The sequence below is a fragment of the Bombina bombina genome, chromosome 7 (genome assembly GCF_027579735.1).
Source record: "Bombina bombina isolate aBomBom1 chromosome 7, aBomBom1.pri, whole genome shotgun sequence".
NCBI classification, from domain to species: domain Eukaryota; kingdom Metazoa; phylum Chordata; class Amphibia; order Anura; family Bombinatoridae; genus Bombina; species Bombina bombina.
In genome coordinates, this window is record NC_069505.1 from 504,326,329 (window position 1) to 504,348,886 (window position 22,558).

Sequence of the window (22,558 nt, forward strand, 5' to 3'; positions counted from 1 at the left end):
ACATGAACCATAAGGAACCGCATCTAGTGCCCGACCAGGACCTGCCTGGCACGAGAATATTCTGAAACAGTCCAAGGAAAATTGAGGCCCCGAAGGGATCGATAACATAAACTATAAACATAACTATGCATTATATAGTTGTGCAACTTTCGACCCACGCGACCACAAAATTGCAAGTATCAGTTCCAGAGAAGAAACATTCCCAAAAACGGAAACTATAACAAACATGAGCTTCATAAAATCAAATTAAACACATCCTAACCGGATCAAATAAAATGAAGGCAGCACCCGCAGGTGAACGCCCAAGGAGAATGGGTACGCCAACGGAAGCAGCCAATTAGAGGCCAAAATCTCCTAAGTTCAGAACTGGAACAGATACTTAAAGAAAAGAAAAATGGAGACGTGAAGGAGATTGGCTTCATCACCATACGTCTAACCCAACTTGCACTCCAGCACAGAAGACTAAGGATTCCTCGGCCTAGTAGGACCGGAATCCTCCAGCACCACCAAAACATGCCTTAGTAGTACACAAAGGTATGCCAGTCTATAACTGAAGGCAAAATGTTCCCCCGCTAGATCGATGGATGACCCCAGGCCAGAGGGAGGGGCCCCTGAAGCCTCAGAGGCCATTGCTTCCCCAGAAGGTCGAACTGACTCAGCCAATCTCACGCTCGACGGACCCTGGTTATCAGAACACGGACAGTATCTTAGAAATACTTCTCTTGGGAGATATAAATGCGCTCTGGAGGAAACAAGCCACCTTCCGGAGAAGGAGTAACGGCCCCAGGGACACCTGCTTGCGTAGCAAAAGAAAGTTCTGGGGCACGCGCCTCACCGGACATGGAATCCTCAGGGGTGGATGGCTCAACGCACTCCCTGAATCGGCGGAAGAGAGTACTCTAGCAAGGCAATCAGAACATAACTGATGGGTATGGATAACACGGGCCATTTAATACTTACAAGACGTATACTCAGAGTCTGAGATGTCCGTCTCTAAAAAATCAGAATCCTTCATAACTTGGAGATTGCAAATATGGAAATTGCAAATATGGACAAAATTTAAATGGCACCTTACACCCCCAATGGCTGGGGCACTCAACACCTGCTGTGAACCAGACAACCAACGAACAGACTCTCTCCGTCATCACTAGGTCAAAGTACGTTGATGGAGGTACAACGTGACCACACCCAGTCACGCGGTGCACCGTGTAAGCTTAGCAAAAAAGGTGCGTCAGTCCAAAAATGACCATGCAGTCTAAGTTATAAGGCCGTTATGTTCCGAATAGCCCTGAGCCCAAGTATCACTACACATAAGCAGACAGGACCACATAACAAACATGATTAAAGTCCCCCCCTGTTCAATACACCCCCGCAGGAGATATTAGCCCTTGATTCCATAAGATAAAAGGAGTCCCACTGGGACCCTTTACTTATTTCGTTAACATTACATTCCCATATTGAAATAAAATTAAATGATCTTACCGGAATCTATGTGGTGGAACAGGAACACAGCCCTTCAAGTGTGACAGATAGTAGCATCGCTTCTGACATGGACTTTGCCTCCTCCTGGTGGCCAGGTTTTGAATTCCCAAAAGTAATGAATGTAGCTGTGGACTCTTCCCGTTTAAGAAGAAAATGAGTGTATGAATCCCTGCAAACATTAGGTACATGTAGGTAATAATACATATGACAGAGTCCCGTATGTCAAACCGCTAGGTTGTCATTTAGAGGCTGATATAGTAGTAGCAATTTTGGCGAGTGTCAGTTACATGAGGTTTGGCCAGCATTAGTCCCCAGAATACTGGAAGTATAGTTCTACCTCCCTGTAAGCTGCTGTATTGTTGTATTTTAGCCAATCCCAGTTGCCTTGTATTGGTAGGGGAAGAGATACTTCTTCCAGATAGTCTCACTCTCACAGTTCCAAAAACAATGTTTAGCTGCTGAGGAAACGGCATATGGGGACCCTGACGAGTTGGACCAGACATCCTTAGTTCTCAAGCAGCTAAATCCTCAAGCTGCCTCAGGTCAAAGTCTAACCAGGATCCCCTCTTGACCAGCTGCATTTCCAGGGGGTCCTGTATCGGTTTGACACTGCCAGGTAAGTGTGGATAGAGCAAAGTGTCTGGTAGTAAAGGGCTTAGAAGTGATTTTCTAGTGGTTCTGGATGGGCCTTCAGAGCGATTAACCTCCTCTGGGCCGCTAACATAATCTCCATTGCAACCTGCTGTGATCTGCTTCTGTTGAATGGTTGGGCTCAGGCCTGAGCTGTAAAACGTGTATTCTTCCTTAGCGCTGTCCCTCTCAGATCTCAGTTGCGCCACGAGGTAGGCAAGATGGCTCTCCAACTTATGGGTAAGTAGTTTCAGTTGGGCTTTAATTTCCGTCTCCATTGTAGCTCAAAGTGGTGTTGCGCCTTTCCGGTGATTCGTAAACAACACAGCTCACCCGCCCACCACTCGAGAGTTCCTCCAGTATAACGCCAAATTTTACTGAAGAAATCCGCTCTACCCAGCTAGGTATCTATCCGAGGGGGGATAGTAAAAAAGGTCATAGGCTGCCTCCAGTGCTCACAAACAATTAGGATCTTCTGAATTAGAGAGCTCTGTAAAAATGATATCATTTAATTTCAGAACTTTTCTTTAGTAGATGTGTATATATAAATAGTAGAAGTATGTCTTAGAGATCATTGAAAATCTTGATATTGCAAAAGTTATGAACTGAGCTACAGAAAAACATGACTTAACATGGCGGCGGCTTAGACACGCCCCCAGCACCCCTACAATTTTTATATTACTCTCCAGTCCCCACCAATTCTCCAGGTGCTCAACCTGTGATAAAAACTGCCCAGCACTAGCCTGCACTTTTATGCTTGGGGAATTTAATTTTACCTCCTCCCATGTAGTAAAATTCCAGCGGATGTAACCTAGGCTAGCCTCCTAATTTGTCTCCTCTGCTGAGGACAGTTTGGAACAAAAATAAATATGTTTCTGTAGTAACAATGTCACAGTGTCTGATGTTCCTTTAACTAACTCTCTCCTCCCTTTACAAACCACATGCCAAGTGTTTTATATTTTGTCAGTCACCCAACATTCCACCCCAAGTAAACATCAGTCTAGACTGTTTACTCACAGATCTTAAGCAGAAAATGGAGGCTGTGTCTCTGCTTCTCGTGTTCCTTATCACTTGTTTGCTGTTTTATTACACATGGGACAGTATGCACAGAATACAGGGCCTGCCCCCAGGCCCGCGCCCCTTACCATTTTTTGGCAATCTTCTTCAGCTCAGGATGGGACAGCTGATGGAATCCCTCAGAGAGGTTTGTAGACTATTAACTCATTTTCATATTACAAATGGTGACATTAATGTTCTTTGCAAACCTGCAAGAGTGTAAGACTTTCTGATTTTAAAAGTAACTGTTTTCTATCCTTAGTGCTTTTATGCTGATATTTTAGCCTGTCTGCTATTTATTAGCTGATAATATATTGATTATTTCTTAAATCAAAACAGGATTAAGTGGTTTATGTCCATCCTATATTGTATACTGTTAGGGAGATAAGACCATTTATTGTAAATTGTAGGGTAGAGCAGTCCCTGTATTGTATTGTACAGTGGGGAGAGAAACTAACCCTGTATTGTACAGTGTTGGGAGATAACTTGTATTGTACACTGAGGAAAAAGATCAAACCCTGTATAGTACAGTTGGAAAGGTGAACAAACCCTGTATTATACAGTGTGGGGGACACAAGACCCTGTATTGTACAGTGTAAGAGAGACCAGTCCCTGTATTTTAGTGTGTGTGTGGAGATCAGACCCTATAATGAACAGTGCGAAGGAAATCAGTGTGTGTGTGTGGGGGGGGGGGGTATTGTACAGTGTAGAGGAGATAAGACATTTTATAGTACAGTGTAAGAGGTCAAACCCTGTATTTTTCAGTATGAGTAAGATAAGAACCTATATTTTAAGTTTTAGGTGAGATTAGACCCTGTATTGTACAGAACATTTGTATCTAAATTGGGTCTTCTTGTACATACTGTATATTACACATATTTAATACTCATGCAAACAAAAGTATTATTTAAAAAAGTAATTTTGTCTTGCCTGTCAAAGTGATATTATACACTAGATTTGTATAGCCCATCTGGGGGTGTTTTTATAACAATGTATAGTTTTGCTTATTTTTATATAACATTGTGCTGATTTTCCGACTCCTAACCAAGCCCCAAAGCTTTAGCTGCATACTGATGTCTACAGACTCCTGGTTGTGTAAAAGGTCTTTTCATATGCGGGGGGGGGGGGGGGGGGGGTTCTAAGTAAGTTTTTAAAAGGTTTTATACTGGATTTTTATATCAGTGTCTGTGCATATTCTTTATGGTAGTGTCTATTACATGCATTTATATGAACAATTGTGTACACTGTCCCTTTAAGAGAATACTGAGAGGTGCCTCTATTCTGTTGTTTATAGCACAATACAATAGTAAATTAGACTTTAGACAAAATGTAAAATTGAGTTTACATCTAGTTAATAAATTTTTCACAATTTCATAACTGCTATAAAAGATACTATATAAAAAAAAACTAAATCTGAAATTTTAACAAATCGCTTGCATTTTCTTTTTACATTAGCCAAATTACAACAGTATAATATTGTTCTCATCTCCCACTTAAAGGGGCATGAATCACACATTTTTTCTTTCATGATTTAGAAAGACCATGCCATTTTAAACAACTTTCTAATTTACTTCTATTATCTGCTTTGTTCTCTTGATATTATTTGCTGAAAAGCATATCTAGATAGGCTCAGTAGCTGCTGATTGGTGGCTGCACATAGATGCTCACCCATGTGCAGTGCTATTTCTTTAACAAAGGATATATAAAGAATTAAGCAAATTAGATAACAGAAGTAAATTGGAATGGTGTTTAAAATTGTATTCTCTTTCTGAATCATGAAAGAATAAATTTGAGTTTAGTGTCGAATTAAGTCAAAGGGAGGGCGCTAAACAATTCTATAATATATTTTGTGCTCTGTTTACACTACGTTAACTGGCAACTTTCGACTTCCCTGGTTCAGATCATACATCATACAATTTTAGACAACTTTCCAATTTACTTTTATTAAAATTATTAATTTTGCTTTGTTCTTGTGGCATCCATTGTTGCATATTGTTGTTATGTTGTTGTTATGAACTGCTAGTAGCTAGCTGAACACATCAAGGGCTAGCTTACTAGTGGTGCGCCATTTATCGATCCTGCTTGCATGTTAAATTTGTTAGAAGTAAGCTTTTTGTACGTATTAGGTAGCGCGCATATTACAAGTTGAAAGTAAAAAGTTTTCGGTACAAGAAAGTTTTCGGTACCTGAAGCGCACAAAAAGCTGAAGTCAAATATTGTGACTTGTAACGTAGTCTCAATATGGCGTGAAAAGTGAAAAAAAAAAAACTAACACTCTTATTTGCGCGTAAAAACACGATCACATTTACTCAATTGTGCCAACGCGCAATGAAATATTAATATTTTACACTCCAATGTTGTTCACATAGAAGAATATGTTCTATTTATTCTTAAATATATATTTATACATACAATATATATCTATATATCAGAACATTTTCCCCTATGTGAAGAACATTGGAATGTGAAATATTTACAGTAAATACTTATTTAAAAACGTTATTAAATATGAATATTGTATAAATATGGTTTTACTTGTTTTCAGCTACTTGACTGCAAAGGGCGCCAGAACACTTATATATGTCTATATACAGTATGTGTACATATGTATTTAAGTGTTGATACATATATATATATATATATATATATATACATAAATACATATATACACATATAAATACATATGTATGCACATATAAACATATTTAGACATGTGTATGTGTATATATGTATCTCTATGTTAAAGCCCTTTGCCTACCCTTTACCCCCTAACACCTGAGACCTTATATCTTTGAGCCTTTATAAGTTTTTTGTGCAATTTTTTTTCTTCTTTTTTTTTATTAGTGTTATTATATGTTTTACTGTACTGTTATACATATGAGCAGCCACCAATCAGCACCTAGCTCTCAGTAGTGCATGCTTTTCCTAAACCTACCTAGGTATTATTTTTAACAAAAGATAGCAAGAGTACAAAGCAAATTGGATACTAGAAGGAAATTGGATAGTTGTTTAAAATGACACACTCTATGTTAAAGGGACAGTCAACACCAGAATTTTTGTTGTTTAAAAAGAAAGATAATCCCTTTATTACCTATTCCCCAGTTTTGCATAACCAACACAGTTATAATAATACATGTTTTACCTCTGTAATTATCTTGTATCTAAGCTTCTGCTGACTGCCCCCTTATTTCAGTTCTTTTGACAGACTTGCAGTTTAACCAATCAGTGCTCACTCCTAGGTCACTTTACGTGCATGAGCTCAATGTTATTTATATGAAAGATGTGAACTAATGCCCTCTAGTGGTCAAAATGTATTCAGATTAGAGGCAGTCTTCAAGGTCTAAGAAATTAGCATATGAACCTCCTAGGTTTAGCTTTCAACTAAGAATACCAAGAGAACAAAGCAAAATTGGTGATAAAAGTAAATTGTGAAGTTGTTAAAAATTGCATGCTCTATTTAAATCATGAAAAATTTGGGACTTGACTGTCCCTTTAATCATGAAAGAAAAAAATGTGGCCTTTGTATCCCTTTAATTTTCAGCTAACTCTACTAGGGATTGGGTGTCAAATTTATGATTAGTATTACCAAATGTGAAAAATGTATAAAACATACAAAATACACACAGGTAGTCAATAAAATCATATGAGTCTTTGAAAGAACAATAAATACATAATCTACAAATGCACAATAAAAAGACAATGCAATGGCACTTAAAGGGACATGAAACCCATTTTTTTTTTATTTCATGATATAGAAAGAACATACCATTTTAAACAACTTTCTAATTTACTTCTATTATCTAATTTGTTTTATTCTCTTGATATTCCTTGCTGAAAAACATATCTAGATAGGCTCAGTAGCTGCTGATTGGTTGCTGCACTTAGAAGCCTCATGTGATTGGCTCACCCATGTGCATTGCTTTTTCGTCAACTAAGGGTATCTAAAAAATTAAGCAAAATAAATAATAGAAGTCAATTGGATTGTTGTTTAAATGTGTATTCTCTTTCTGAATCATGAAAGGAAATTTTTGGGCTTAGTGTTCCTTTAACTCTCTGCTCCGATGAGATGATATAAAATAATCCATCAGCACTTTGAGGCCTCTCATGAGATTCTAAAAGGCCAGATTTTGATATACTTCTCTAAGGGGCGTTCCCAGCATTTCTGTATATTTAATGAGAGACAAGCCTAGAGCAATATAGCTCTGCGTGTCATGAGCTTTTTTTTTTTTTAACATTAGACTTTGGGCCAGATTACAAGTGGAGTGCAAAATTGTGCTTACGTGAGCGCTGGAAAATTTTGGGCTGGTATTATAAATAAGGCGCAATGTGACCGTGACCTCACATTTGTATTGCATGGATGCTTTGCGCTCACGAGCGATCACAAAGGGAGCCTCGTTCTGATGCTGTCATACACGGCACAGAACCTAGCGCATGAAAGGCGGTAAGTCACTCAGCGATGGGCAGCAAAGTGTAAATATATATGTATATGAATTAGAGATGGGAAGGCCTGGAAAAAAAACAGAAAAATTGGGAAAAAATATGTTTTTTTTTCCAAAAGTCGTTTTTGTTTTTTACCGGAAAAAATGAAAAATAAAATGGAGTGTGGACTATGTTCTTTTACAATGATAAATAATATGTCTATGACATGGTATTCAAACTAAATAACACGAGGACCTTAATAAAATACTTCTGAGACGTTATGTAAAGTCTCAAATCATTGCTCAAATCAAGTTCTCTCAGCTGAAAACAAGCAAATCCTGGAATACAATTCAAGTACACTAAACAGCAGGGATATCAAGTTCATTGTATCGGGGGGCCAATGGCTAAGTGGTCTTCTCCCATGGGGGCCAGTTGAACAGAGTGAGTGCTCTGGAACTGAATATACTAGAAACTGGAAGTGACATTTAACCAAGTAGTAGCACATAGTAGGAACTGTAGTTTATAGACATACACAGTGTATATTTATCTTCTGAGAGCCAAGTTAAGTGATCTTTCTGAAACTGAATAACATTTATCCAAGCAGTGCATAATGGGAGCCTAGACTGAACAATGCATGCTTGTCTTTATAGTTATCTTATGAGTGCCTATATAGAACATCAACTTGTTACACCTCTTAGAACCCTAACAAATTGATGGGGCCAAATGAATAATTTACCTAATAAACAAGGGAGGGCCAGATTAAACAGGGCCGGTACTTTGAGACCACTGCTATACATGTATACCTCGCTTTACAAAACTTCACTAATACAGCGCTAATATGGAGCTGAAGTTCAACCTTTTAGGATTTTTACACAGTGCTGTAATCATTGGGAGAAAGGCAACTAGCAACACTTGGTTATGCGCAGTTCAGTCTCTTTACAGCATCCCAGTGCACACTGGAGGTCCATTTATCAAGCTCCAAATGGAGCTTGAGGGCCCGTGTTTCTGGCGAGTCTTCAGACCCGCCAGAAACAGCAGTTATGAAGCAGCGGTCTAAAGACCGCTGCTCCATAACCTGTCCGCCTGCTCTGATGAGGCGGACAGAGATCGCCACAATTCAACCCGATCGAGTACGATCGGGTTGATTGACACCCCCTGCTGGTGGCCGATTGGCCGCGAGTCTGCAGGGGGTGGCGTTGCATCAGCAGCTCACAAGAGCTGCTGGTGCAATGCTGAATACGGAGAGCGTATTGCTCTCCGCATTCAGCGATGTCTGTCGGACCTGATCCGCACTCTCGGATCAGGTCCGACAGACATTTGATCAATAGGCCTCCCTGTCTGAGTGTCTTAGTCTGGCAAATTTTACTTCAGTAATTGTCACTGTTTTATAGGCACTGTAGAGTTTTTATTGAATACTGTACTGTGCTAGTGTTAAACTAAACTTAGCGCTATTGCACACCTAATATATCTTAGTTCAAACAGGTTTTCAAGTTATTAAATGCACTGGAAAGTGAAAACAAACCAATAACTGTGTTGTTTCACTATAAGGAGGTTTTCACTTTACAGCAGGGCTCCGGTCCCTAACCTGCTGTATGAGCGAGGTATACCTGTACTTCTCAATGCAATTCTCAAATAAGAGAAACATTTATTTTCTGCCTTCAGGGGGCACTGCAGGGGAAAGGCTTCAGTTTAGTTTGCTTATGGGCTCCATTTTGCACCTCCCACAGTGGGTGTTTGTTGGTGTACAGTAGATGGTGGTGTCTGTCCTCTCAGGCATAATTGACAGAGGAGGTTACATTTGCCTGACAAATTAGTTTATCTTTATAACCTTTATCTAAATGATTCCTAGTAATGTTCTCCCCCATCACAGCATAATGTTTACCTATAGTCTTGCCAGTAAATTGTTGATTTTTCCTCCTCTTAGTAAAATTGTGAGATCAACATCTAGAGTATGGAAACATTTCCACAGTGCAATTTATGCTGAGAGCAAAGCTGCAATTTGCAAATACTGTGAGAAGAAATATTGTTTTCCAAATTCTACAAGGAGGAAAAATCACAGAGAGCTCGCTCGCTCTCGGTGATTGACAGCCCCTTCAGTCGCATGAATGAAGGGGCGGTCATTACACACTCCGATGAGTGTCTAATGATACATATGGACAAGCGGATCAACAGATCTGCTGCCAGTGTGAAGCGAAGGCGAGCGGACAGCTTCGCAAGTTGAGAAGCTGTCCGCCCACCGGTTAGTACAAGGAGCCCAAAGTGTTTCCTCTCCAGCAACATCAGTTCAGTTGCAAACTACTGCCTCACAAAAATACACAATACCTTCATTTATAGATAAAATTACACCTGGAAATCAGGAGAAAATTGATTAAGCTCTTGCAAGAGGAATATATGCTTTTTGATCTGCACTGTCAGTAACTGATAATGTATATTGGCAGAAAGCTTTTAAATGATTACGACCATCGTTTGCCAAGCAGACATTCCATGAGCAAGCCTCTTTTAGAGTCAGAATATGAGAGCGCAATGGAATCTGTAGAAGGAAAAAATCAATGCAGCACTCTATCTACTGAATAAGATGTACTTTTATTCCATGCAAAATACTTTTATATACCCTGCATTCCATGTTCCCAGTGTAACAAAATGACTTTTTAATTTGTAAAACTACTCCATGCTGCATTTTTTTCAACTTTTTCAAAAATTTCCATTTTTTTCTGAGAAAAAAAAAAAGGGAAAACAAATGTTTATTTTTCCATGGCTTCAAAATTTCCGGAAATTTTACATCTCTAATATGAATCTATACATATATATGTATGTGTTTAAATATGTAAATACATAGATTAAAACTGCTTTGTGTTAGTTAAAACAATAAAGACGCTCTTTTATTTTTAGCGTCTAACCCCTGGTTAATTTTTCGGAGCACTAATTGCTACCGCAAGCCTGAGGTAGCATTAAATAGCTACGTGTAATGGTTGGCTATTTATTGTGCTCCTGTAAACGGGTTAATTTGCCTGTTTACGGGTGCACAATAAATTAGCACTCCAGTTGTAATCTAGCCCTTTGTGTTTTATATTGCGTCTCAGATTAAGTCCTTTAAATATTACATTTAAACTTTGAACTTTCATGTTGTATTTAATGCATATAGATTCCGTATACAACTGTCTTTTTAGGATTATGATTATACTCTGACAGTTTCTATGCAACATGTAACAAATTAGGGTCATACTTTATTTATGTGTTTCTTTTACAAATTACATTGCACTTTTCTATTTAAAATAAAACTGACTATTTTAGTTCCCTAGAAAGCTCCACTACTTTCTATGGGCCTGCTGATCAAAGATTCTCTAGTTTGGAGAGAAATCATAAGGCAGATTACATAGGGGCTGAACTCACTGAATTTTATAAGAAAAAGGTTGTCACAGAGAAATGTGTTCCACAGAAAGTAATGAGGCTCTCTGGGATAGATAATTTTACAGGGGAGAGTGAAGTTAAAAGGGACTGATATACAGCAAATACAAATTAAACAAATGTTTTTACTATAAATTAACTTGCTTTTGCCTCTAGGTAAAGTGATGGTAAACTCTCCTCTTAATAAAAAAGAAATCTGAAATGTTAGTCATATTTTAAATGTAGTTTAAGTCATCAGTTGAAATAAAGATGCGCTGTAACTTACTTTTTAATATAGATACGAAATTCAAATACCCCGCGCTACGAAGCCAACTTTAATATACATTTTTTTCAGTTAGCTAACGGTTTGAGTCCCCATATGGCACTTTTGTTGTAGCTAGAGTGCTGATTGGAGAACAATTCGAACCTTTAGCTCACAGAAAAGTTGACTTTTGAAGTGGATGGTGGAGTGCGGAGTATTTGGATTACTATCAATATTAAAAAGTAAGTTATAGAGTATCTTTGTTACAACTGATAAATTAAACTCCATCTAAAATATCACTAACATTCTGCATCTGTTTTTGTTAAGGGGAGAGTATACCATCAATTTAAGTATATATTACTTTTCTCTCAGTTAAATAAATATGTTGTGAATTTTAAATAAACTTCACTTGCATACAGCTGGCAAGGTAAACCAGTAAGACCAGGTTGTATAAAATGCTTGGGGCATTTCATGAGAATTGTAAGAGCGCCAGCCATAGTTTGGCAACTGCTCTGTTCAGCCCAGGGGACTTCCTGCCCCTCTCACTTTCTGAAGCTGTCTGTTTAATTTTACAATAGAGAAAATACAAATTGCAATGTAAGTTGTAAAAGATACACAGAAATATACAAAGTATGATCCTAATTTGTTAAAGTAACACAGAAACTTTAAAAAAATAATTAGAATTTGTAAAATTGCTGCTGGGTCTAAATCTAAATGCATTAAAATACAAAACAGAAAGTGTAAAGTTATATAAAATAAAAAATCACAAAATATATCAAAACAAGTTATGCATTGCTATATTGCACTGAACTTGTTTCTACTTCAGATCAGATAGATAAATGCAGAAAACGTCCATTACATTAGCATAGCAAAATGTGTCTATCTAGAAGGTTGGCTATCTCAGTGCTGGAGTATCATTTTAGATAATCTCTCCTGAGTGAGAAGCTATATGGGAGGCATCTCTCATCTCTCTGGTACTTTCAGGTTCTGCCCTTTTCCTTCTAGCATTCAGTGAGTTCAGCCTCTCTGAAATCTGCACTTCATTTAAAAATAATTGGGCACAAAATAAAAATGGAAGTTAATAAGAAAGATGTTTAAAATTGCATAATCTATCTGAATCATGAAAGTTGAACTTTGACTTTGACTTCTTTTAAGAATTATGTGGAAGCCAATAACAACTTACATGAGCCAAATTGTTTAAAGCTTTGCAGGTAATCAGCATTGTAAACATGGTCTATGTTCTCTTTATTACAGCTAAACCAGAAATATGGCGATGTGTACACAATTTACTTGGGCCCTCGGCGAGTTGTTGTACTGTGTGGATATGAATCTGTAAAAGAAGCTCTAGTGGACCAAGCAGAGGAGTTTGGAAACAGAGGTCATCTGCCTGTTGTGAAAGGTTACACACAAGGACATGGTATATAAATGATTTTTCACACACCAAACTTCCCTAAACACATCTATAGGAGTCTCGAATTTACACAGCACAACATCTTAAGCTAGTACTCAGATATTGTCAGATATTGAAATGGTAAGGGTAGGTAGCACAGGTTTAAAGTCAGAAGACAAACTGAGTCAGGGGCAGACAGCTGTCAGGATTCCTTAAGTCAACCTATGGAATCAACAGAGATAGTAACAGGAACTGAGGTTTTTGAATAATGAGAAAATGAGAAAATACTTGTTTGTTGCTGTAAATAATCTCTCAATAATCAATTTCTTTAAATCTGAGAGAGTACTTGTAGCATTTAGTGTTCTTAAGAGAGAGAAGACACGCTTATAGAAAAGTGCAAAAAATTCTCCCCCCATTAAGAGTCATATAGGTAAATTAATAATATATTTTGAGTTATTTACAAGCAGTACATTATAGGTAATAGGCAACCCAGGAGATTAAGATCAATGTCACATTCAGCTTCGAGTGAGCAAATATATAATGCAGGGAAGAAGGTAGAATCAGTTAACAGGTTGTAGTTTTAGTTACGATCCGGTTATAGCAACTTAGGTTCAGGAAATGGTAATTATCATGGAAGAAACAGCTCAAACATATCGCAAACAGTACCTGGTTAGAGGGAGGTGAGACCTGAAGTCTGTGAGTGATGCTGAAACTGAACAGCTGCAAGGCGTGTGAGAGTATCTGTCGGAGTGGTACATCCATTGATCAGATGCGCTGATTATGCAGCTGAAGGGAGGTTGCACTTGTCCGTGATAATGCGATCAAATGAGGAGGAGACTAACTGACGATTCAGTTAGAAACAATTGTACCCCGTCCGTTCACAGTTGAGAAAAGGAATCCTCAGGTAATTAGGTTCTCCAAGACAAGAGAACGGGTGAGTAGGAGGTTTATGGTTAGCACATGTTGATAGAGAGATGAGAGCAATCACTCTCAAGACTTGGCGAATCCTGGAAGTAGGAATAAAGTTAAGTAAGAACTACTTTAACAAATTACCAAGCACTATGGCAATGAAGGAGGAGCCTTATATACCTGTAAGGAAAGTCAGTTCCTATTTAAAGGGGAAGCACAATAAATACATATAATATAAGAATAAGCATTATATGTGACAGAACCCCCTCCCCAAGGAGCCACTCCATGGATCAGGCTCTGGGACATTGTGGATGTCTCCGATGGAAAAGGGAAACAAGTCGAGGGTTCCCAAGTATCATTACTATGGGAGAAACCCTTCCAATGGACTAAATACTGGAGATGGCCTCTGAACTTCCTTGAGTCCAAAATAGTTTCCACCTCAAATTCCTGATCAGGTATAACCTGAATGTTAGACGTTTTATAGTCCCTAGATGGATTCCTTGTAGGAATGTACGGCTTTAAGAGAGAAACATTAAAAATGTTGTGAATCTTGTAGGATGGAGGTAGATCCAATACTACAGCATTTTGATTGATGACCCTAGAGATAGGAAAAGGACCAATGAAAAGACCTCCTAATTTCTTGCTTGGAGTATTAAGTCTCAAAAACTTAGTAGAAAGCCAAACCTGATCACCTATTCCATATAGAGGAGGTCTTCCATGACTCTTATCGTAAAAAAAATTCTGGCGGTCCTTAGATTGTTGAAGTAAGTCATTTAACTTTAAGTGCACCTCTCTCAAAATGTCTAAAGTATCGTTTAAATCAGGACAAGGCATTTGTTTTGTTGGGAAATAATGGGACCTTGGATGAAATCCTTTGTTTAAGTAAAAAGGTGTTGCTTTTGTAGAAGTGTTAATGGAATTATTGTATGAAAATTCCGCTAGAGGTAGTAGTGCCGTCCAATTATCCTGTTGAAGAGTGCAGTAGCATCTTAGGAATTGTTTCAACCATTGATTGTTCTTCACTGTCAATCCATTGGATTGAGGATGGTATGCTGTGCTATAATTCCGATGTATTTGCAACTGATTACAGAAATGGGACTAAAATCTGGAAGTGAACTGTGAACCTCTATCTGATACTACAGTAGTAGGTAGACCATGTAATTTGAAAATATTTGTTATGAAAAGCTGAGCTGTTTGTTTAGTGGTGGGTAGAGTGTGAAAAGGAATAAAATGTGCCATTTTGGAAAATGGTCCACAACAACTAGAATAGTATTATTCCTTTCAGAGATAAGGAGATCAACAATAAAATCCATTCCAATGGTATCCCATGGTTTATCTGGAACGACATGAGCAAGACATAAGGGGTTTGTTTACTGTGTTTTGATTGAGCACAACATTTACATGTCTGTATAAATGACTTTACAGCTTTTATCGTTCCTGGCCACCAAAATGACCTTTTGCAAATCCATGGTTTTATTGATCCCTGGGTGACCAGAGATAGGTGATTTGTGGATTTGTTTTAACACATCTTGTCTGAAAGACTGAGGTATATATAGTGAGGTTCCATGGTAGAGTAACCCATCAGAATGTTGCTGAAGACAATCCTTGTTACAGTCTTCCTTTTCCTGTTCTTGTTGAAGGCGCTGTAAGGTTTGGTTTGTAAATTCAACAAAACATTGTGGGTTCAAAATAGGAGTTGTTTCTTGGAAGTTCATTGGTCTAGGTTCTTTTCTTGAGAGACTATCAGCTTTCAGATTTTTCTTAGCGGGTCTATAGGATATAATAAAATTAAATCGAGAGAATAGAAGCCCATTTGTCTTGAGCTGAGAGATTTACTACTTTTTAAAAATTTGAGATTCTTGTGATCTGTATATATTAATATCGGAAAAGAAGTGCCTTCCAATAAATGTCTCCAGTTCTCAAGACTCAATTTTATAGCTAGTAACTCCTTCTCTACAATTGTATAATTAATCTGTGCACTATTCATAATCTTGGAGAAATAGGCAACAGGATGAACCTTATCATTGAGTGTACAACGTTGAGATAAAATAGCACCAACCGCATAGTATGATGCGTCTATCTCAAAAATGAATTGTAGTTCAGTCACGGGGAATTGTAGTATGGGTGCTGTTGCAAACGATTTTTTTAGTCTTTAGAAAGATTCTTGTGCTTCTGAAGACCATTTAAATCCCATCTTCCCATTTAATAAAGTTAAGAGATGGGTTATATCTGCGAACCTATTGATACATTTGCGGTAAAAGTTAAAGAATCCTAAAAATCTCTGTACGTCCTTTTTATTTTTTGGAACAGTCCAATTCTTTACTGCTAGTATCTTTGAGTCATCCATCCGTATTCCTTCTGGGGAAATGTGATAACCTAAAAAATGGATCTCGTTTGTATTGAAAATGCATTTTTCAGGCTTTGCGTATAGATTTAAGTCTGGATAACACTGTCCGGAAATGTTTTATATGTTCCTCAAGATTCTCTGAATATATAATTATGTCATCTAAATAAATCACAATATAGATGTCTAATAAATCACAGAATATTTTGTAAATAAAAAACTGAAATGCTGCAGGGGCATTACAAAGGCCGAAGGGCATGACAGTGTATTCTTATAGACCATAACGGGTCCTAAAAGCTATTAACCATTCATGCCCTTCTTTGATACGTATAAGATTATACACACCATGTAAATCTAATTTTGTATAAATCTTTGCCCCCTGCAGACGTTCTATTAACTCAGGGATTAAAGGAAGAGGGTATCGATTTTTTACAGTCTGCTTGTTAAGTTCCCTATAATCAACTATAGGCCTTAATGTGTTGTCTATATTCCTGATGAAAAACATTCCTGCACCAGCAGGTGAGGATGAGGGTCTGATCAATTCCTTCTTTATGTTTTCATCAAGATAGTTCTTAAGATATGATAACTCAACTTTTGACAGTGGGAATACATGTCCGTATGGTATATCCGAACCAGGTATCCAATCAATTGGGCAGTCATAAGGCCTATGGGGCGGTAATGTTTCTGCCTCTTTTTTATCAAATACCATAGCAAAATCTGCATAATGTTTTGGTATATGTATCTGTTCAATATGAGTGATGGTGTGAGAGTGATAACAAGTTAGGCTACAATAGTCTGAGTTGAAATTTAATTTCAAGGATTTCCAATCAATGATTGGTTGGTGTAGTGTAAGCCATTGCAACCCTAAAACTAACGGGAATAAAGGCGAAGTAATGACATCAAATGATATACTTTCCGAATGACCTGTGTTAGTAGTTAATGTAATAGGCACAGTGTGATGAGTAATTGGTCCAGAAGATATTTGAGAACCATCAATAACTTGAATTAAAACAGGAGAGATATTTTTAACTATGGGTATTTTATTGAATTCTACAATACTTTTGTCTATAAACACTCCAGTAGCTCCAGAATCTATCACTGCTTCAGTTGGTATCTGCTGATGATCCCACTGTAAGGTAACAGGTAAAATGCAGTAAGATTCTTTCTTTACAAGTGTTGTGAAACAATTACTTATGAATAATTGCTTACCCTTCTTTTGGCGATTCAAGATGGGGCAACCCTTTACTTCATGGTCTTGTCCAGCACAGTACATGCATAAGTTATTGATTCTTCTTCTGTTTTTCTCCTGAGGTGTTAATGGAGCTCTAGTAAACCCAATCTCCATAGGTTCTGGTTTAGATGTCGAATAGGTGAAAGCTGTAGGATATGATTTTTTATAACTAGTCTCAGAGACATTCCTTTCTGAACGCCTTTCTCTTAGGCGTCTGTCTATAGTTACAATTAAAGTCATTAGACCTTCTAAGGTAGTGGGTATCTCCACCCTAGCAATCTCATCTTTAAGCGGTTCAGAAAGGCCCAATCTATACTGATTTTTCAGGGCAATTTCATTCCACTGTGAATCAGTAGACCAACGTGTAAACTCTGCTATGTAGTTCTCTACAGGACGTTTCCCTTGTTTAAGAGCTAGCATAGCTGATTCAGCTGTATGCTGTTTGTTGCGGTCTTCATAAAGAACAGCCATAGCAGAAAATAAAACATCAATGGAATTCATGATGGGATCATTAGATTCAAAATAGGTATCAGCCCAGGCTCTTGGTTCTCTTCTGAGATATGAGATGGTGGTTAATACCTTTTGTTTTTCTGTATAATATGTTTTGGGTTTAAGTGAATACATTAACAAGCATGCATTCCTAAACTGACAAAACTGGGATCTTTCTCCCTTAAATATATCAGAGGGGCAGACCTGGGGTTCTAAAGTATGCTCTAGGGGTTTGGGGCTTGCATTAAGGGCATCTTTAACAAAGCTGCATAAAGTGTTATTCTCTGATTGTAATTCTCTAAGGCCCTGAGTCAGATGATCTACTTGCTGAGCTAAATTGTTAACATGATTGAATAACTCTGCTTTATCCATGTTTCCATGGCTTGGTAATATGTCAGGATTCCTTAAGTCAACCTATGAAATCAACAGAGATAGTAACAGGAACTGAGGTTTTTGAATAATGTGCATTTATGAGAAAATACTTGTTGCTGTAAATAATCTTTCAATAATCAATTTCTTTAAATCTGAGAGAGTACTTGTAGCATTTAGTAAGCATTATATGTGACAACAGCACAGGTTCAAAGTTAGGGGATAATCAAGGAGTCAGGGACAGAAAACAAAGGTTCAAATTAAGAAGACCATAAGTCTGGGGCAGGCAGCATAAGTTCCAAGTCAGAAGACAAGCCAGCAGTCAGTGAAAGCTGCACAGTGTCAAAGTCAGAAGACAAGCCAGCAGTCAGTGAAAGCTGCACAGTGTCAATGTCAGAAGACAAGCCAGCAGTCAGTGAAAGCTGCATGGTTTCAAAGTCAGAAGACAAGCTAGCAGTCAGTGAAAGCTGCACAGTGTCAAAGCCAGAAGACAAGCCAGCAGTCAATGAAAGCTGCACAGTTTTAAAGTCAGAAGACAAGCTAGGAGTCAGGGAAGGCAGCACAGGTTCAAAATCTGAAGTCAAATGTAGAAACAAATCGATTTAGGATCTGATGCACACAGCTAATCACAGAACACCGGGGGTAGTGAAAGGGAGCTAATTAAAGAGCTCAGCACACCTGGGACAAGCAGGTGTGTAGAGCAAATGAATACGCAAAAACAAAGACAACAATCGCTAAATGGGAGAGAAACATCTAAAAATACACTCTTACACATATCATCCACCATCTCTCTCTTACACACACAAATACAACAGCCAATCCATTTTCTACTATAGAATATAGACGTACACAGTCTAAATGTACCACACACTTCTATAGGATCTTTATTGACCCATTACATTTTATAGGATCCCTTCATGTGCCACACTAGCCTATAATTACTATAGTATTCCCTTGTATACTCATCTGCTGCCTTCATTATAGTTCAAGTACAATTTTTGACTACACTTGCTAAAGAAGCAGGGTAGTCAAGCAAAAAAGATATGCTTAAATACACTGATATGATATCTTTATTATTTATTATGGAATCATAATTACTGTGCCAAGAAAGACTAATAGTGCTGTTTGTTAAAAATTAACCTTTATTATTATCATTTAAAAAGACAGCTTTTTGTGGATGAAAGTACTGCCCTAAGAAGTTAAAAACACTCTCACTGTGTTAGGTGAATATTGCAGCATAAGCTTATTATGCTAAGAAAATTTACAACTTATCTTAGTGCCTCTGAGCAGCAATAGACTACAAATGAAAAATTACTAACAAGCTATTATAGATAGCAAAAGCCTATTGAGCTTTATATTCAAAAAAGCATGTGCTTAAATACTTAATGCTTGAGCTCTGAATTTGTGTATGACCTATTACACACTGCAGCTACTATTATGTCAAGGTATACAAAATAATAGTGTGCTCACGGTGATAGCAAACTGTAGATAGCAGATAGAAATGATTAACTGTTAAAGATACTTTATTTCACCTCTAATATTTAGTTGGTAAATTTTAAAACAGTTGGTATCAAGTTAGTAATTTTATTGTATTGTTGACTAATCACTCCGTTAGGTAGCACTGGTTGTGGTATTAAATGTCACAATCTTATTCCTAATGCTTAAGGATGATACCAGGAATAAAGTAAATAGTACTACAGGGTATGCAAAAGGTTATCTAGAAAGATATAAAACAGGGAATCAGCTGTTCTTAGCGCACAGTATCTATTACCTTGAATACAAATATAATTACTGGTCACTTATTTATATGATTCCCCTAAGTATGGGGCTAGTAGATATATACCAGTAATATACCAATTATGCAAATATATAAATAACTATGTGGCTAGATTCAATCTTAACCTTGGTTAAAGCGCTAGTTCTTTGAGGTGTTAATATTTGCTAAAGTTAAATCCTGTCAGTATCGGCGTAACACTGAAACTGTGAAATAGTTCAACATGAGAAAAAGCAGTATCTTGCTCATGCAGAGTGCTCAATAGTACTCAGAAAATAAATTATCATTAATATTGTTAACAACGTAGCAGAGTTAGAGTTTTAAGCTTGCTTGCTAGTAATCTTGAATCAACGTATGGTTTGTGTAACCTACATTAGCGCCTTTGCTGGGCGTTAACACCTAAGTCTTATGCTAAGTTTTTTAAAGTAAAGCATGCTGATTTATCTAGTTTTAACAACAAGTGAGGCCGGTTTAAAAAAATAGAGGAGACCCCTGACGCGGCGTTTCACTAACGCTTCCTCAGAGGGGTTACGCGGGCCGACTCACATCCGGAGTTATATAGCCCTGGTGTTCCTCACATCTGAGTCATGATTGGGCTGACAGTTTGCTTTGCCAGCTTTTGTCAGCCCAATCATGACTCAGATGTGAGGAACACCAGGGCTATATAACTATATAACATCTGCTAGCATATATTAGCTATGTAATTCAGATTTTATTTTTCCCACCAGGAGTTGTTTTCGGCAATGGGGAATGCTGGAAGCAAATGCGCCGCTTCTCTCTTATGTCCCTAAGGAATTTTGGAATGGGAAAAAGGAGCATTGAGGAAAGGATCCTGGAAGAGGCTAAATGTTTGGTAAAAGAGTTTAGGAAAACCAATGGTGGGTATATTTCAACTCTTTCCAAAATATCAACAACAAATCCTATAAACAACAAGAAAGGAGCATATATCACACTATTATATATTATTTTCCACTTTCTTTTTTAGAATCTCCGATTAATCCTACCTATAATTTCAGCCAAGCAAGCTCCAATATCATCTGTTCCATTATCTTTGGAAATAGGTTTGACTATCATGACCCGGAGTTCCGTAGACTAATGATCATCATTTACGACATTTTTAAAGACATGTCATGCTTCTGGGCACAGGTATTAAGAATAATCTTTTGTATCATTTTTAATAACCAATTGTGAAAGAGCAAAATCCATCAATAAATCCAGCACATGAGCAAATCCAAGGGTGCATGCGAAGGGCTACTGCATCCCTCAATACTCATAGTATGAAATCCAAACTGGCAGCACCACTAGAATCTTGCAAAATTGCTTTAGTTCTTCACAAAGGATTTTTACCCCTTAAATTTTACACAAAAACTATAACACAGGGTACTCCCCCTAATGATCATAACGAAAATCACACAGAATACAAATTCATATATGGATACAAAGCATATACTCTTTCTATAAAAATATACTCTTTCTATAAAATATAAATTCCAATCTATATCACTGTCCATCCCCTTTGGGGTTAAAGCATCCAGTAGTTTATAAATCCAGAAGACCTCTCTTTTTTTTTTTTTTTTTTTTTAAACACTCCGTTACCACCCATTTTCTTGGGCTAGGAACTCAGTCAATTGTCTGAAACCTAAGTTGCGAAATAGAATGTACAACCTTCATTAAATAACACACTACCGGAGCTTCCTGATCTTTACTTCTAATGCTAGATTTGTGCCGTACTATTCTATCACGGACTCTCTATAACGCTTCTCTGATATATATCATGCCACATGGCATTTGATTAAGTACACCACAAATGTAGCATTACAAGTATAGTAGCAATTCATTTTAATTCAGACCAAAGAATGATTGAAATTGTTCCCTTTATTAGACTGCTACAACTTGAGTTGACCAAACAAGGGAAACACCCTTTTTTAAGTGATAGGCTGCATGGGCATGTATAGGCTGGCATAGGGGGATTAGCAAAAATCTCTACCCCAGAATTACAATTCCTTACTATATGCCAATGACGCTTGATAACACGTTGGATATTAGGACTTAATGTATTAAATTGTGAGACAAAAACCACTATATCCATATAACACTTTTTACGGGATGTCTGCATGGCCTGACTATGTGAGGTATTGTTAATTTCTTCAATATTCTTTTCAATCAATGATGTGGGATAACCTCTTTCCAAGAAACTATCACCTTCTTCTATTAGTCTAGTGCTAACTAACCCCTCATCCTTTACAATTCTTCTAACTCTCAATAGTTGGCTTTTTGGCAAGGTTTGTATCAAAGAGTGAAGGTCAGCACTAGAATAATGAAGCAAACAGTTACGTTCAGTATGTTTCATAAATAAATCTGTCAACAAATGACCATCTTGCTTGTTTACCTTAGTATCAAAAAATTGACAGTAACCTCACTCCAAACAAGTGCAAACTTAATGAACCTAGAATTTGTGTTACGTACATCTACAAACCTTATAAGGGAACCAACGTCGCTCCACCAAATGCCAAATATATCATCTATATAGCACCATCAAGAGGAATCATATAGAAAAAATAATTCATTTTCAAAAACAAAACATTCTTCATACCAATTAATAAAAATATTGGCATAGGTGGGAGCGCCGTTGGACCCCATAGCTGTACCTCGTTTCTGGATATAGAAGGTGTCTTGTAATAGTTGTAATAGAGAATAATCTCCAGGAGTTCCACTACAAACTGTTGTTCCTGCACTGCAAATAGTTAAATCCTAGTTAATACATTTTAATTACATCTACCCCACTTGTCTGTGTTATAGAGGTATACAAACTCACAACA

General features: G+C 37.4%; 1 pseudogene; it reads left to right on the forward strand.

The window, feature by feature from the left end:
* Window positions 1-3,106: 3,106 nt before the first annotated feature.
* Window positions 3,107-22,558, forward strand: part of LOC128636039 (cytochrome P450 2A5-like) — a 125,856-nt pseudogene continuing 106,404 nt past the window's right edge.